At 44.2% G+C, this 13,745-nt stretch overlaps 1 protein-coding gene across 1 annotated transcript in view; it reads right to left on the minus strand.

The window, feature by feature from the left end:
• The window catches only part of CCDC6 (coiled-coil domain containing 6), a 321,876-nt gene that overhangs the window by 40,129 nt on the left and 268,002 nt on the right, over nucleotides 1–13,745 (minus strand). The gene's annotated exons all lie outside the window — the stretch shown is intronic.

Genomic DNA, 13,745 nt, shown 5'->3' on the forward strand with positions numbered 1-13,745 from the left:
CAAATCTGGACTTCTTACTGGAGCATACACTGCTAGCCAATGGCAACTTCTTAGCAAAATTCCATTGTGCTGCAGTCCCTTATCTGATCGTTCCTGCTGAAGACAGTTGGGGACAGATGTGTGTCAGGGATAGACTGGTAAAGCCTTCTATACTCAATTTTCTTTTCCTTAAATGTTGAATAATCTTAATTTTCAGATGTAAATTAAATGGAAAAGGGGACAAAATAAATGATAAAAGTATACAGGAATTTTTTTTTTAAATACATAAACATTGCATATTAAAGCTTAAAGTGTTTACTGTCTCCAAGTATGAAATAAAAGAAGTAGAACACACTTTTTGATTGGCTCTGTAGTAACGTCATAGTATGTTGGTCAAAATAAAACAGAATCTAAACTAAAGCTGTGCCCAGCCATCTAAAAAAGAAAAAGAAAGCAGGCATGCCATTACCAGATGCCCTCCACAAAAAGGAAATTTATGCTTACCTGATAAATTTATTTCTTTTACGATATGACGGGTCCACGGATTTCATCCTTACTTATGGGATTTCCCCTCCTGGTCAGCAGGAGGAGGCAAAGAGCTCCACAGCAGAGCTGCATAAAGCTCCTCCCTTCCACCCCTAACCCAGTTAATGAAGTTAGGAAGAGAAAGGAAAAGCCAAGGAGCAGAGGTGACTGAAGTTTAACAAAAATAAAAACCTGTCTTTAGAAAAAATACGACAGGGAGGGCCGTGGACTCGTCATATCGTAAAAGAAATAAATTTATCAGGTAAGCATAAATTTCCTTTTCTTTTACAAGATATGACGAGTCCACGGATTTCATCCTTACTTATGGGATACAATACCAAAGCTATAGGACATGGATGAAAGGGAGGGACAAAACAGGAACCTAAACGGAAGGCACCACTGCTTGAAGAACCTTTCTCACAAAAACAGCCTCAGACGAGGCAAAAGTATCAAATTTATAAAATTTGAAAAAGTATGAAAAGACGACCAAGTTGCAACCTTGCAAATCAACAGAAGCATCATTTTTAAATGCCCATGAGGAAGCCACAGCCCTAGTAGAATGAGCCATAATTCTTTCAGGAGGCTGCTGTACAGCAGTCTCATATGCAAAGAGGATGATGCTCTTCAGCCAAAAAGAAAGGGATGTAGCCGTAGCTTTCTGACCCCTACGTCTTCCGGAAAAAACAACAAATAATGAAGATTATTGACGAAATTCTTTAGTCGCCTGCAAGTAAAACTTCAGGGCACGGACCACCTCCGAGCTATGTAACATACGTTCCTTCTTAGGAGGAGGATTAGGACACAATGAAGGAACAACAATTTCCTGATTAATATTTTTGTTGGAAATAACCTTAAGAAGAAACCCAGGTTTGGTACGGAACACTACCTTATCAAAATGAAAAATAAGGTAAGGAGAATCACATTGTAGAGTCGAAAGCTCAGAAACTCTGCGCGCAGAAGAAATAGCAAGTAAAAATAAATCTTTCCAAGATAAAAATTTAATATCTATGGAATGCATAGGTTCAAACGGAACCCCTTGAAGAACCTTAAGAACTAAATTCAAACTCCAAGGAGGAGCAATAGGTCTAAACACAGGCCTGATCCTAGTCAAAGCCTGAAAAAAAGATTGAACATCCGGAATATCTGCCAGACGTTTGTGTAGCAAAATAGACAAAGCAGAAATCTGTCCCTTTAAGGAATTTGCTGATAACCCCTTCTCCAATCCTTCTTGGAGAAAGGACAAAATCCTAGGAATCCTAATCTTACTCCATGAGTAACCCTTGGATTCGCACCAATAAAGATATTTACACCATATCTTATGGTAAATCTTTCTAGTAACAGGCTTACGTGCCTGAATCAAGGTATCAATGACCGAGTCAGAGAACCCTCGCTTAGATAAAATCAAGCGTTCAATCTCCAAGCAGTCAGCTGTAGAGAAATTAGATTTGGATGATGGAAGGATCCCTGAATGAGAAGGTCCTGCCTCAATGGAAGCTTCCACTGTGGCAGAGAGGACATGTTCACCAGATCGGCATACCAAGTTCTGCGGGGCCACGCAGGAGCGATGAGAATCACTGAAGCCCTCTCCTGTTTGATCCGAGCAATCACCCGGGGAAGGAGAGCAAACGGTGGAAATACATAAGCTAGGATGAACGACCAAGGCACTGCCAAGGCATCTATCAGTTCGGCCTGAGGATCCCTGGACCTGGATCCGTATCTCGGGAGCTTGGCATTCTGACGAGATGCCATAAGATCCAGCTCCGGTCTGCCCCATCTGAGAATCAGGGTGGCAAAGACCTCCGGATGGAGTTCCCATTCCCCCGGATGAAACGTCTGTCTGCTCAAAAAATCCGTTTCCCAGTCGTCCACTCCTGGGATATAGATTGCTGACAGATAACAAGAGTGAGCCTCCACCCACCGAATTATCTTGGATACTTCTGTCATCTCTAAGGAACTCCTTGTTCCTCCCTGATGATTGATGTAAGCCACAGTCGTGATGTTGTCCGAATGAAATCGGATGAATTTGGCCGAAGCCAACTGAGGCCAAGCCTGAAGCGCATTGAATATTGCTCTCAACTCCAGAATATTGATTGGAAACAGAGACTCCGACTGAGTCCACACACCCTGAGCCTTCAGGGAATTCCAGACTGCGCCCCATCCTAGTAGACTGGCGTCCGTTGTCACTATCACCCATGAGGGTCTGCGGAAGCACATCCCTTGGGACAGATGATCCGGCGACAACCACCAAAGAAGAGAGTTCCTTGTCTCCTGATCCAGATCTATTTGAGGAGACAAATTTGCATAATCTCCATTCCACTGTCTGAGCATGCTCAGTTGTATATGTCTGAGATGAAAACAAGCAAACGGAATGATGCTCATTGCTGCCACCATCAATCCAATTACCTCCATGCACTGAGCCACTGATGGCTGAAGATTGGACTGAAGGGATCGGCATGTATTCAGAATCTTTAACTTTCTGACTTCCGTCAAAAAGATTTTAATGAATAGAGTCTATTAGAGTTCCCAGGAAAGGAACTCTTGTCCGTGGAATTAGTGAACGCTTTTCTAGATTCACCCTTCCACCCGTGAGTACTTAGAAAGGACAGAACCATGTCGGTATGAGACGATAAGACGACGCCTGGATCAGAATATCGTCCAGATAAGGTGCCACTGCAATGCCCCGCGGTCTGAGAACCGCCAACAGAGACCGTAGAACTTTTGTGAAGATTCTGGGTGCCGTGGCCAGCCCAAAAGGAAGGGCCACAAACTGAAAATGTTTGTCCAGAAAGGCAAACCTCAGGAACTGGTGATGATTTTTGTGGATAGGAATATGAAGATATGCATCCTTTAAGTCCACGGTAGTCATATATTGACCCTCATGGATCAATGGAAGAATTGCCCGAATAGTCTCGGATGGAACTCTGAGAAACTTGTTTAGACTCTTGAGATCTGAAATGGGTAGGAACGTTCCCTCTTTTTTGGGAACCACAAAAAGATTTGAGTAAAACCCCTGCCCCTGTATTGGAACGGGACAAATTACTCCCATAGTGGAGGTCTTTTACACAACGTAAGAACGCCTCTCTTTTTATCTGGTCTACAGACAATCGTGAAAGAAGAAACCTTCCCCTTGTGAGGGAATTTTTGAACTCCAGCTGATACCCTTGGGACACGATTTCTAGTGTCCAGGGATCCTGAATGTCTCTTATCCAAGCCTGGACAAAGAGAGAAAGTCTGCCCCCTACTAGATCCGGTCCCAGATAGGGGGCCGCCCCTTTATGCTGTCTTGGGAGCAGCAGCGGGCTTCTTGGGTTGTTTACCCTTGTTCCAAGCCTGGTTGGGTCTCCAGGTGAGCTTGGTTTGAGGATAATTCCCTTCCTGCTTACCTTGAAAGGAATAGCCAAAAGCTTGGATTTAGAGGATACAGCCGCAGACCAAGACTATAACCATAAGGTTCTGCGCGCTAAGATGGAAAATCCTGCATTCTTAGCAGCTAATTTGGCGATCTGAAAAGCGGCATCCGTAACAAAAGAATTAGCAAGCTTAAGGGCCTTAATTCCATCCATTATTTCCTCTAACGAAGTCTCAGACTTAAAGAGACTCTTCTAAGGTATCAAACCAAAAGGCAGCCGCAGTTGTGACTGGTACAATGCAGGCTGTCGGTTGTAATAGAAAACCTTGATGAACAAATAGTTTCTTTAAAAGACCCTCAACTTTTTATCCATAGGGTCTTTGAAAGCACAACTGTCCTCAATAGGGATAGTCGTACGCTTAGCCAAGGTAGAGATAGCTCCCTCCACCTTAGGGACCGTTTGCCAAGAGTCCCGAACAGTGTCAGATATAGGGTACATTTTCTTAAATATAGGGGAAGGTGAGAACGGGATACCCGGCCTTACCCATTCCCGTGTAACAATTTCCGAAATTCTCTTGGGGACCGCAAAGACATCAGAATAAGAAGGCACCTCTAAGTATTTGTCCATTTCTCTGGCGGTACCACAATAGAGTCACAGTCGTCCAGAGTCACCAACACCTCCCGCAGCAACAGATGGAGGTGTTCAAGTTTAAATCTGAAAGACATGACGTCCAAAACTGTCTGGGGCAAAGCACTTCCTGAATCTGACAGTTCCCCTTCAGACAGGTTCTCCCTACCCCCCAAATCAGAGCCCTGGGAGGGTATATCGGAGATAGCCATTAAAGCATCAGAAGTAGAAAGAACCACAAGGGTTTCTGCCCTGCTGCGTTTGCCTTGTAGCACTGGCAACTTAGACAAAACTTCAGTAAGAGTGGATGACATAACTGCAGCCATATCCTGCAGAGTAAATGAGTCAGACGCAGTAGAAGAACATGGCGTCGCTTGAGCGGGCGTTAAAGGCTGTGACGCTTGGGGAGAAAGATGCGGCATACCCTGAATCTCATCAGTCTGAGAACATTCTTTAGATAAATCTTTATTAAAGAAAATTTGTTCCCTTTCAATGCATGAGGGACAAAGCGTAACAGGGGGTTCCACAATGGCATCTAAACACATAGAACATGTACTCTGTTCAAGTTAATCCATGATAACATGCTTGGTCAAATACTGAAATTATTGTTTAAAAATTCAGTAAACTGAGTTCAAAAATAAAAATACTCTATTTTCTTTCTTTTTATTTATTTATTGTACTGTATCTTTAAAAAGAAAAACTTCTATAAAAGATCGATACATAATGTGTCAATATAAGGAGTATACACTTATATTCCACTCCCTGCACCTTATTCACATAGGATTGTATTGCAAAACAAAAAGAGACAGTCACCCTGCCGCAGCTCTGCTGCGGCTCCTACCTGCCTCCACAAGACCACTCGTTAACCCCTTAAAACCGGCTTCCCTAAGATCGCCTGTCATATACTACAGCACGCAATCTTAGGAGCCATGAGGAGATGCAACCGGAACTCAGATGAAAGAAAACTGAGCGGCTAAGCGCGCTGCACCAAGCCCCGCCCCTCGTGGGCGTAACAGTCACACAAACCCTGTGAAAGTAAAGGAAAGAACCGCCATGTACCGGAGCCTTGTACAAACACTCAAGCACGATCCCCAGCTCATTTTCATATAACTGCATGTAATAGACACTACTATAAAGAATAAGATGCACAGATACTGATATAAAAATCCAGTATAAAATGGTTTAAAAACATACTTAGAAGCTTTCAGTTTAGCTCTGTTGAAAAGGTAGTTGGAAAGCCCACTGCAAGTGGGAAATAAGACACTCCCCCCTCCCCCTTCTTTTGCATATGAAAAGACCCTTTTACACAAACAGGAGCAAGCTGGAGAAGGTAGCTGACGGTATTCAAATAAAACTTTGGGGCTTTGTTAGGAGTCTGAAAATCAGAGCAATGTTATTTAAAAATAAGCAAAACTATACATTTAAAAAAAACAACATAATTTATGCTTACCTGATAAATGTATTTATCTTGTAGTGTATCCAGTCCACGGATCATCCATTACTTGTGGGATATTCTCCTTCCCAACAGGAAGTTGCAAGAGGATTTCCCACAGCAGAGCTGCTATGCCATATCCAGTCATTCGACCGAAACAAGCTGAGAAAGGAGAAACAATAGGGTGCAGTGGTGACTGTAGTTTAATTAAAATTTAGACCTGCCTGAAAAGGACAGGGCGGGCCGTGGACTGGATACACTACAAGAGAAATAAATTTATCAGGTAAGCATAAATTATGTTTTCTCTTGTTAAGTGTATCCAGTCCACGGATCATCCATTACTTGTGGGATACCAATACCAAAGCTAAAGTACACGGATGATGGGAGGGACAAGGCAGGAACTTAAACGGAAGGAACCACTGCCTGTAGAACCTTTCTCCCAAAAACAGCCTCCGAAGAAGCAAAAGTATCAAATTTGGAAAATTTGGAAAAAGTATGAAGCGAAGACCAAGTTGCAGCCTTGCAAATCTGTTCAACAGAGGCCTCATTTTTAAAGGACCAGGTGGAAGCCACAGCTCTAGTAGAATGAGCTGTAATCCTTTCAGGAGGCTGCTATCCAGCAGTCTCATAGGCTAAACGGATTATACTCCGAAGCCAAAAAGAAAGAGAGGTTGCCGAGGCCTTCTGACCTCTCCTCTGTCCAGAGTAAACAACAAAAAGGTTAGTTGTTTGGCGAAAATCTTTAGTAGCCTGTAAGTAAAACTTCAAGGCACGGACTACGTCTAGATTATGCAAAAGACGTTCCTTCTTTGAAGGATTAGGACATAATGATGGAACAACAATCTCTTGATTGATATTCTTGTTAGAAACCACCTTAGGTAAAAACCCAGGTTTTGTACGCAGAACAACTTTATCTGAATGAAAGATCAGATAAGGAGAATCACAATGTAAGGCAGATAACTCAGAGACTCTTCGAACCGAGGAAATAGCCATCAGAAAAAGAACTTTCCATGAATGAAGTTTGATATCAATAGAATGAAGAGGTTCAAACGGAACCCCTTGAAGAACTTTAAGAACCAAGTTTAAGCTAACTGGAGGAGTAACAGGTTTAAACACAGGCTTAATTCTAACTAAAGCCTGACAAAATGCCTGAACGTCTGGAACTTCTGCCAGACGCTTGTGTAAAAGAATAGACAGAGCAGAAATCTGTCCCTTTAAAGAACTAGCTGATAATCCTTTGTCCAAACCCTCTTGGAGGAAGGACAATATCCTAGGAATCCTAACCCTACTCCATGAGTAATTCTTGGATTCACACCAATGAAGATATTTACGCCATATCTTGTGGTAAATTTTCCTGGTGACAGGCTTTCGTGCCTGTATTAAGGTATCAATTACTGACTCGGAGAAGCCACGCTTTGATAGGATCAAGCGTTCAATCTCCATGCAGTCAGTCTCAGAGAAAGAAGATTCGGATGATTGAAAGGACTTTGTATTAGAAGGTCTTGTCTCAGAGGCAGAGTCCATGGTGGAAAGGATGACATGTCCACTAGGTCTGCATACCAGGTCCTGCGTGGCCACGCAGGCGCTATCAATATCACCAATGCTCTTTCCTGTTTGATTTTGGCAATCAGACGAGGGAGCAGAGGAAACGGTGGAAACACATAAGCCAGGTTGAAGAACCAAGGCGCTGCTAGAGCATCTATCAGTGCCGCTACTGGGTCCCTGGGCCTGGATCCGTAACAAGGAAGCTTGGCGTTCTGGCGAGACGCCATGAGATCCAATTCTGGTTTGCCCCAACGGAGAACCAATTGAGCAAACACCTCCGGATGGAGTTCCCATTCCCCCGGATGAAAAGTCTGACGACTTAGAAAATCCGCCTCCCAGTTCTCTTCACCTGGGATATGGATCGCTGACAGGTGGCAAGAGTGAGTCTCTGCCCAGCGAAATATCTTGGAGACTTCTGACATCGCTAGGGAACTCCTGGTTCCCCCTTGATGGTTGATGTAAGCCACAGTCGTGATGTTGTCCGACTGAAATCTGATGAACCTCAGTGTTGTTAGCTGAGGCCAAGCCAGAAGAGCATTGAATATTGCTTGAGCCTTCAGGGAGTTCCAGACTGCACCCCAACCTAGAAGGCTGGCATCTGTTGTTACAATTGTCCAATCTGGTCTGTGAAAGGTCATACCCTTGGACAGATGGGCCCGAGATAACCACCAGAGAAGAGAATCTCTGGTTTCCTGATCCAGATTTAGTAGAGGGGACAAGTCTGTGTAATCCCCATTCCACCATTCCACTGACTGAGCATGCATAATTGCAGCGGTCTGAGATGCAGGCGCGCGAATGGCACTATGTCCATCGCCGCTACCATTAAGCCGATTACTTCCATGCACTGAGCCACCGTGGGGCGCGGAATGGAGTGAAGAACACGGCAAGCATTTAGAAGTTTTGGTAACCTGGACTCCGTCAGGTAAATTTTCATTTCTACAGAATCTATTAGAGTCCCTAGGAAGGAAACCCTTGTGAGAGGAGATAGATAACTCTTTTCTTCGTTCACTTTCCACCCATGCGACCTCAGGAATGCCAGAACTATCTCTGTATGAGATTTGGCAATTTGAAAGCTTGACGCCTGTATCAGGATGTCGTCCAGGTAAGGAGCCACCGCTATGCCTCGCGGTCTTAGGACCGCCAGAAGTGAGCCCAGAACCTTCGTAAAAATTCTTGGGGCTGTAGCCAACCCGAATGGAAGAGCTACAAATTGGTAATGACTGTCTAGAAAGGCAAACCTCAGGAACTGATGATGATTCTTGTGAATCGGAATGTGAAGGTAGGCATCCTTTAAGTCCACTGTGGTCATGTACTGACCCTCATGGATCATGGGTAAAATGGTTCGAATAGTTTCCATCTTGAATGACGGAACTCTGAGGAATTTGTTTAGGATCTTTAAATCCAAAATTGGTCTGAAGGTTCCCTCTTTTTTGGGAACCACAAACAGATTGGAATAAAACCCCTGTCCTTGTTCCGTCTGCGGAACTGGATGGATCACTCCCATTACAAGGAGATCTTGTACTCAATTTAGGAATGCCTCTTTCTTTATCTGGTTTGCAGATAATATTGAAAGGTGAAATCTCCCTTGTGGAGGAGAAGCTTTGAAGTCCAGAAGATATCCCTGAGATATGATCTCCAACACCCAGGAATCCTGAACATCTCTTGCCCACGCCTGGGCGAAGAGAGAGAGTCTGCCCCCTACTAGATCCGTTGTCGGATAGGGGGCCGCTCCTTCATGCTGTCTTAGAGGCAGCAGCAGGCTTTATGGCCTGCTTGTCCTTGTTCCAGGACTGGTTAGGTTTCCAGGCCTGCATGGATTGAGCAAAAGTTCCCTCTTGTTTTGAAGCAGAGGAAGTTGATGCTGCACCTGCCTTGAAATTTCGAAAGGCACGAAAATTAGACTGTTTGGCCTTTGATTTCGCCCTGTCCTGAGGAAGGGTATGACCCTTACCTCCAGTAATGTCAGCAATAGTTTCTTTCAAACCAGGCCCAAATAAGGTCTGCCCCTTGAAAGGAATGTTGAGTAATTTAGACTTTGAAGTCACATCAGCTGACCAGGATTTGAGCCATAGCGCCCTATGCGCCTGGATGGCGAATCCGGAATTCTTAGCCGTTAGTTTAGTCAAATGAACAATGGCATCAGAAACAAATGAGTTAGCTAGCTTAAGAGTTCTAAGCTTGTCAACAATTTCAGTCAATGTAGCTGTATGGATGGCCTCTTCCAGAGCCTCAAACCAGAATGCCGCCACAGCAGTGACAGGCGCAATGCATGCAAGGGGCTGTAAAATAAAACCTTGTTGAATAAACATTTTCTTAAGGTAACCCTCTAATTTTTTATCCATTGGATCTGAAAAAGCACAACTGTCCTCAACCAGGATAGTGGTAAAGTAGAAACTGCTCCCTCCACCTTAGGGACAGTCTGCCATAAGTCCCATGTAGTGGCAACTATTGGAAACATTTTTCTAAATATAGGAGGTGGGGAAAAGGGCACACCGGGCCTATCCCACTCCTTACTAATAATTTCTGTAAGCCTTTTAGGTATTGGAAAAACATCAGTACTCACCGGCACTGCATAGTATTTATCCAGCCTACACAATTTCTCTGGCACTGCAATTGTGTCACAGTCATTCAGAGCAGCTAATACCTCCCCAAGCAATACACGGAGGTTCTCAAGCATAAATTTAAAATTAGAAATCTCTGAATCAGGTCTCCCCGATTCAGAGACGTCACCCACAGACTGAAGCTCTCCGTCCTCAGGTTCTGCATATTGTGACGCAGTATCAGACATGGCTCTTACAGCATTTACACGCTCTGTATATCGTCTAACCCCAGAGCTATCGCGCTTGCCTCTCAATTCAGGCAATCTGGATAAAACCTCTAACAGGGTATTATTCATGATTGCAGCCATGTCCTGCAAAGTAATCGCTATGGGCGTCCCTGATGTACTTGGCGCCATATTAGCGTGCGTCCCTTGAGCGGGAGGCGTAGGGTCCGACACGTGAGGAGAGTTAGTCGGCATAACTTCCCCCTCGACAGACCCCTCTGGTGACAATTCTTTTATAGATAAAGACTGATCTTTACTGTTTAAGGTGAAATCAATACATTTAGTACACATTCTCCTATGGGGCTCCACCATGGCTTTTAAACATAATGAACAAGTATCCTCTGTTTCAGACATGTTTGTACAGACTAGCAATGAGACTAGCAAGCTTGGAAAACACTTTAAAGCAAGTTAACAAGCAATATAAAAAACACAATTTATGCTTACCTGATAAATTTATTTCTCTTGAAGTGTAGTCAGTCCACGGGTCATCCATTACTTATGGGATTATATCTCTTCCCCAACAGGAAGTTGCAAGAGGATCACCCAAGCAGAGCTGCTATATAGCTCCTCCCCTCACGTCATATCCAGTCATTCGACCGAAACAAGACGAGAAAGGAGAAACCATAGGGTGCAGTGGTGACTGGAGTTTAATTAAAAATTTAGATCTGCCTTAAAAGACAGGGCGGGCCGTGGACTGACTACACTACAAGAGAAATAAATTTATCAGGTAAGCATAAATTATGTTTTCTCTTGTTAAGTGTGTTCAGTCCACGGGTCATCCATTACTTATGGGATACCAATACCAAAGCTAAAGTACACGGATGAAGGGAGGGACAAGGAAGGAACTTTAAACGGAGGGAACCACTGCCTGAAGTACCTTTCTCCCAAAAATAGCCTCCGAAGAAGCAAAAGTGTCAAATTTGTAAAACTTTGAAAAAGTGTGAAGTGAAGACCAAGTCGCAGCCTTGCAAATCTGTTCAACAGAAGCCTCATTTTTAAAGGCCCAGGTGGAAGCCACAGCTCTAGTAGAATGAGCTGTAATTCTTTCAGGAGGCTGCTGTCCAGCAGTCTCATAGGCTAAACGTATTATGCTACGAAGCCAAAAAGAGAGAGGTAGCCAAAGCCTTTTGACCTCTCCTGTGTCCAGAGTAAACGACAAACAGGGAAGAAGTTTGACGAAAATCTTTAGTTGCCTGAAAATAGAACTTCAGGGCACGGACTACGTCCAGATTATGCAAAAGTCGTTCCTTCTTTGAAGAAGGGTTAGGACACAATGATGGAACAACAATCTCTTGATTGATATTCCTGTTAGAAACTACCTTAGGTAAGAACCCAGGTTAAGTACGCAGAACAACCTTGTCTGAATGAAAAATTAGATAAGGAGAATCACAATGTAAGGCAGATAACTCAGAGACTCTTCAAGCCGAGGAAATAGCCATGAAAAACAGAACTTTCCAAGATAACAGCTTAATATCAATGGAATGAAGGGGTTCAAATGGAACGCCTTGCAGGACGTTAAGAACTAAGTTTAAGCTCCACAGCGGAGCAACAGTCTTAAACACAGGCTTAATCCTAGCCAAAGCCTGACAAAAAGCCTGAACGTCTGGAATTTCTGCCAGACTCTTGTGTAGAAGAATAGACAGAGCAGAAATCTGTCCTTTTAACGAACTAGCGGATAAGCCCTTTTCTAAACCCTCTTGTAGAAAAGACAATATCCTAGGAATCCTAACCTTACTCCATGAGTAACTCTTGGATTCGCACCAATACAAATATTTACGCCATATCTTATGGTAAATTCTTCTGGTAACAGGTTTCCTAGCTTGTATTAAGGTATCAATAACCGACTCCGAGAAGCCACGCTTTGATAGAATCAAGCGTTCAATCTCCATGCAGTCAGCCTCAGAGAAATTAGATTTGGATGGTTGAAAGGACCCTGAATTAGAAGGTCCTGCCTCAGAGGCAGAGACCATGGTGGACAGGACGACATGTCCACTAGGTCTGCATACCAGGTCCTGCGTGGCCACGCAGGCGCTATCAGAATCACCGATGCTCTCTCCTGTTTGATCTTGGCAATCAGTCGAGGAAGCATCGGAAATGGTGGAAACACATAAGCCATGTTGAAGACCCAAGGGGCTGTCAGAGCATCTATCAGCACCGCTCCCGGGTCCCTGGACCTGGATCCGTAGCAAGGAAGCTTGGCGTTCTGGCGAGACGCCATGAGATCCAGATCTGGTTTGCCCCAACGATGAATCAGTTGAGCGAAGACCTCCGGATGAAGTTCCCACTCCCCCGGATGAAAAGTCTGGCGACTTAGAAAATCCGCCTCCCAGTTCTCCACCCCTGGGATGTAGATTGCTGACAGGTGGCAAGAGTGAGACTCTGCCCAGAAAATTATCCTTGAGACTTCCAATATCGCTAGGGAACTCCTGGTTCCCCCTTGATGAATGATGTAAGCCACAGTCGTGATGTTGTCCGACTGAAATCTGATGAACCTCAGAGTTGCTAACTGAGGCCAAGCTAGAAGAGCATTGAATATTGCTCTTAACTCCAGAATATTTATTGGGAGGAGTTTCTCCTCCTGAGTCCATGATCCCTGAGCCTTTAGGGAATTCCAGACTGCGCCCCAACCTAGAAGGCTGGCGTCTGTTGTTACAATCGTCCAATCTGGCCTGCAAAAGGTCATCCCCTTGGACAGGTGGGGCCGAGAAAGCCACCATAGAAGAGAATCTCTGGTCTCTTGGTCCAGATTTAGTAGAGGGGACAAATCTGAATAATCCCCATTCCACTGACTTAGCATGCACAATTGCAATCTGAGATGCAGTCGCGCAAATGGTACTATGTCCATTGCCGCTACCATTAAGCCGATTACTTCCATGCACTGAGCTACTGACGGGTGTGGAATGGAATGAAGGGCACGGCAAGCATTAAGAAGTTTTGATAACCTGGCCTCCGTCAGGTAAATTTTCACCTCTACAGAATCTATAAGAGTCCCTAGGAAGGGAACCCTTGTGAGTGGTAATAGAGAACTCTATTCCACGTTCACCTTCCACCCATGCGACCTCAGAAATGCCAGAACTATCTCTGTATGAGACTTGGCAGTTTGAAAACTTGACGCTTGTATCAGAATGTCGTCTAGGTACGGAGCCACCGCTATGCCTCGCGGTCTTAGTACCGCCAGAAGTGAGCCCAGAACTTTTGTAAAGATTCTTGGAGCCGTAGCTAACCCGAAAGGAAGAGCTACAAACTGGTAATGCCTGTCTAGGAAGGCAAATCTTAGGTACCGATAATGATCCTTGTGAATCGGTATGTGAAGGTAGGCATCCTTTAAGTCCACAGTGGTCATGTACTGACCCTCTTGGATCATGGGTAGGATGGTTCGAATAGTTTCCATTTTGAATGATGGAACTCTTAGGAATTTGTTTAGGATTTTTAAGTCCAAGATTGGTCTGAAGGTTCCCTCTTT

Source organism: Bombina bombina, chromosome 9 (genome assembly GCF_027579735.1).
Source record: "Bombina bombina isolate aBomBom1 chromosome 9, aBomBom1.pri, whole genome shotgun sequence".
Classification (NCBI taxonomy): domain Eukaryota; kingdom Metazoa; phylum Chordata; class Amphibia; order Anura; family Bombinatoridae; genus Bombina; species Bombina bombina.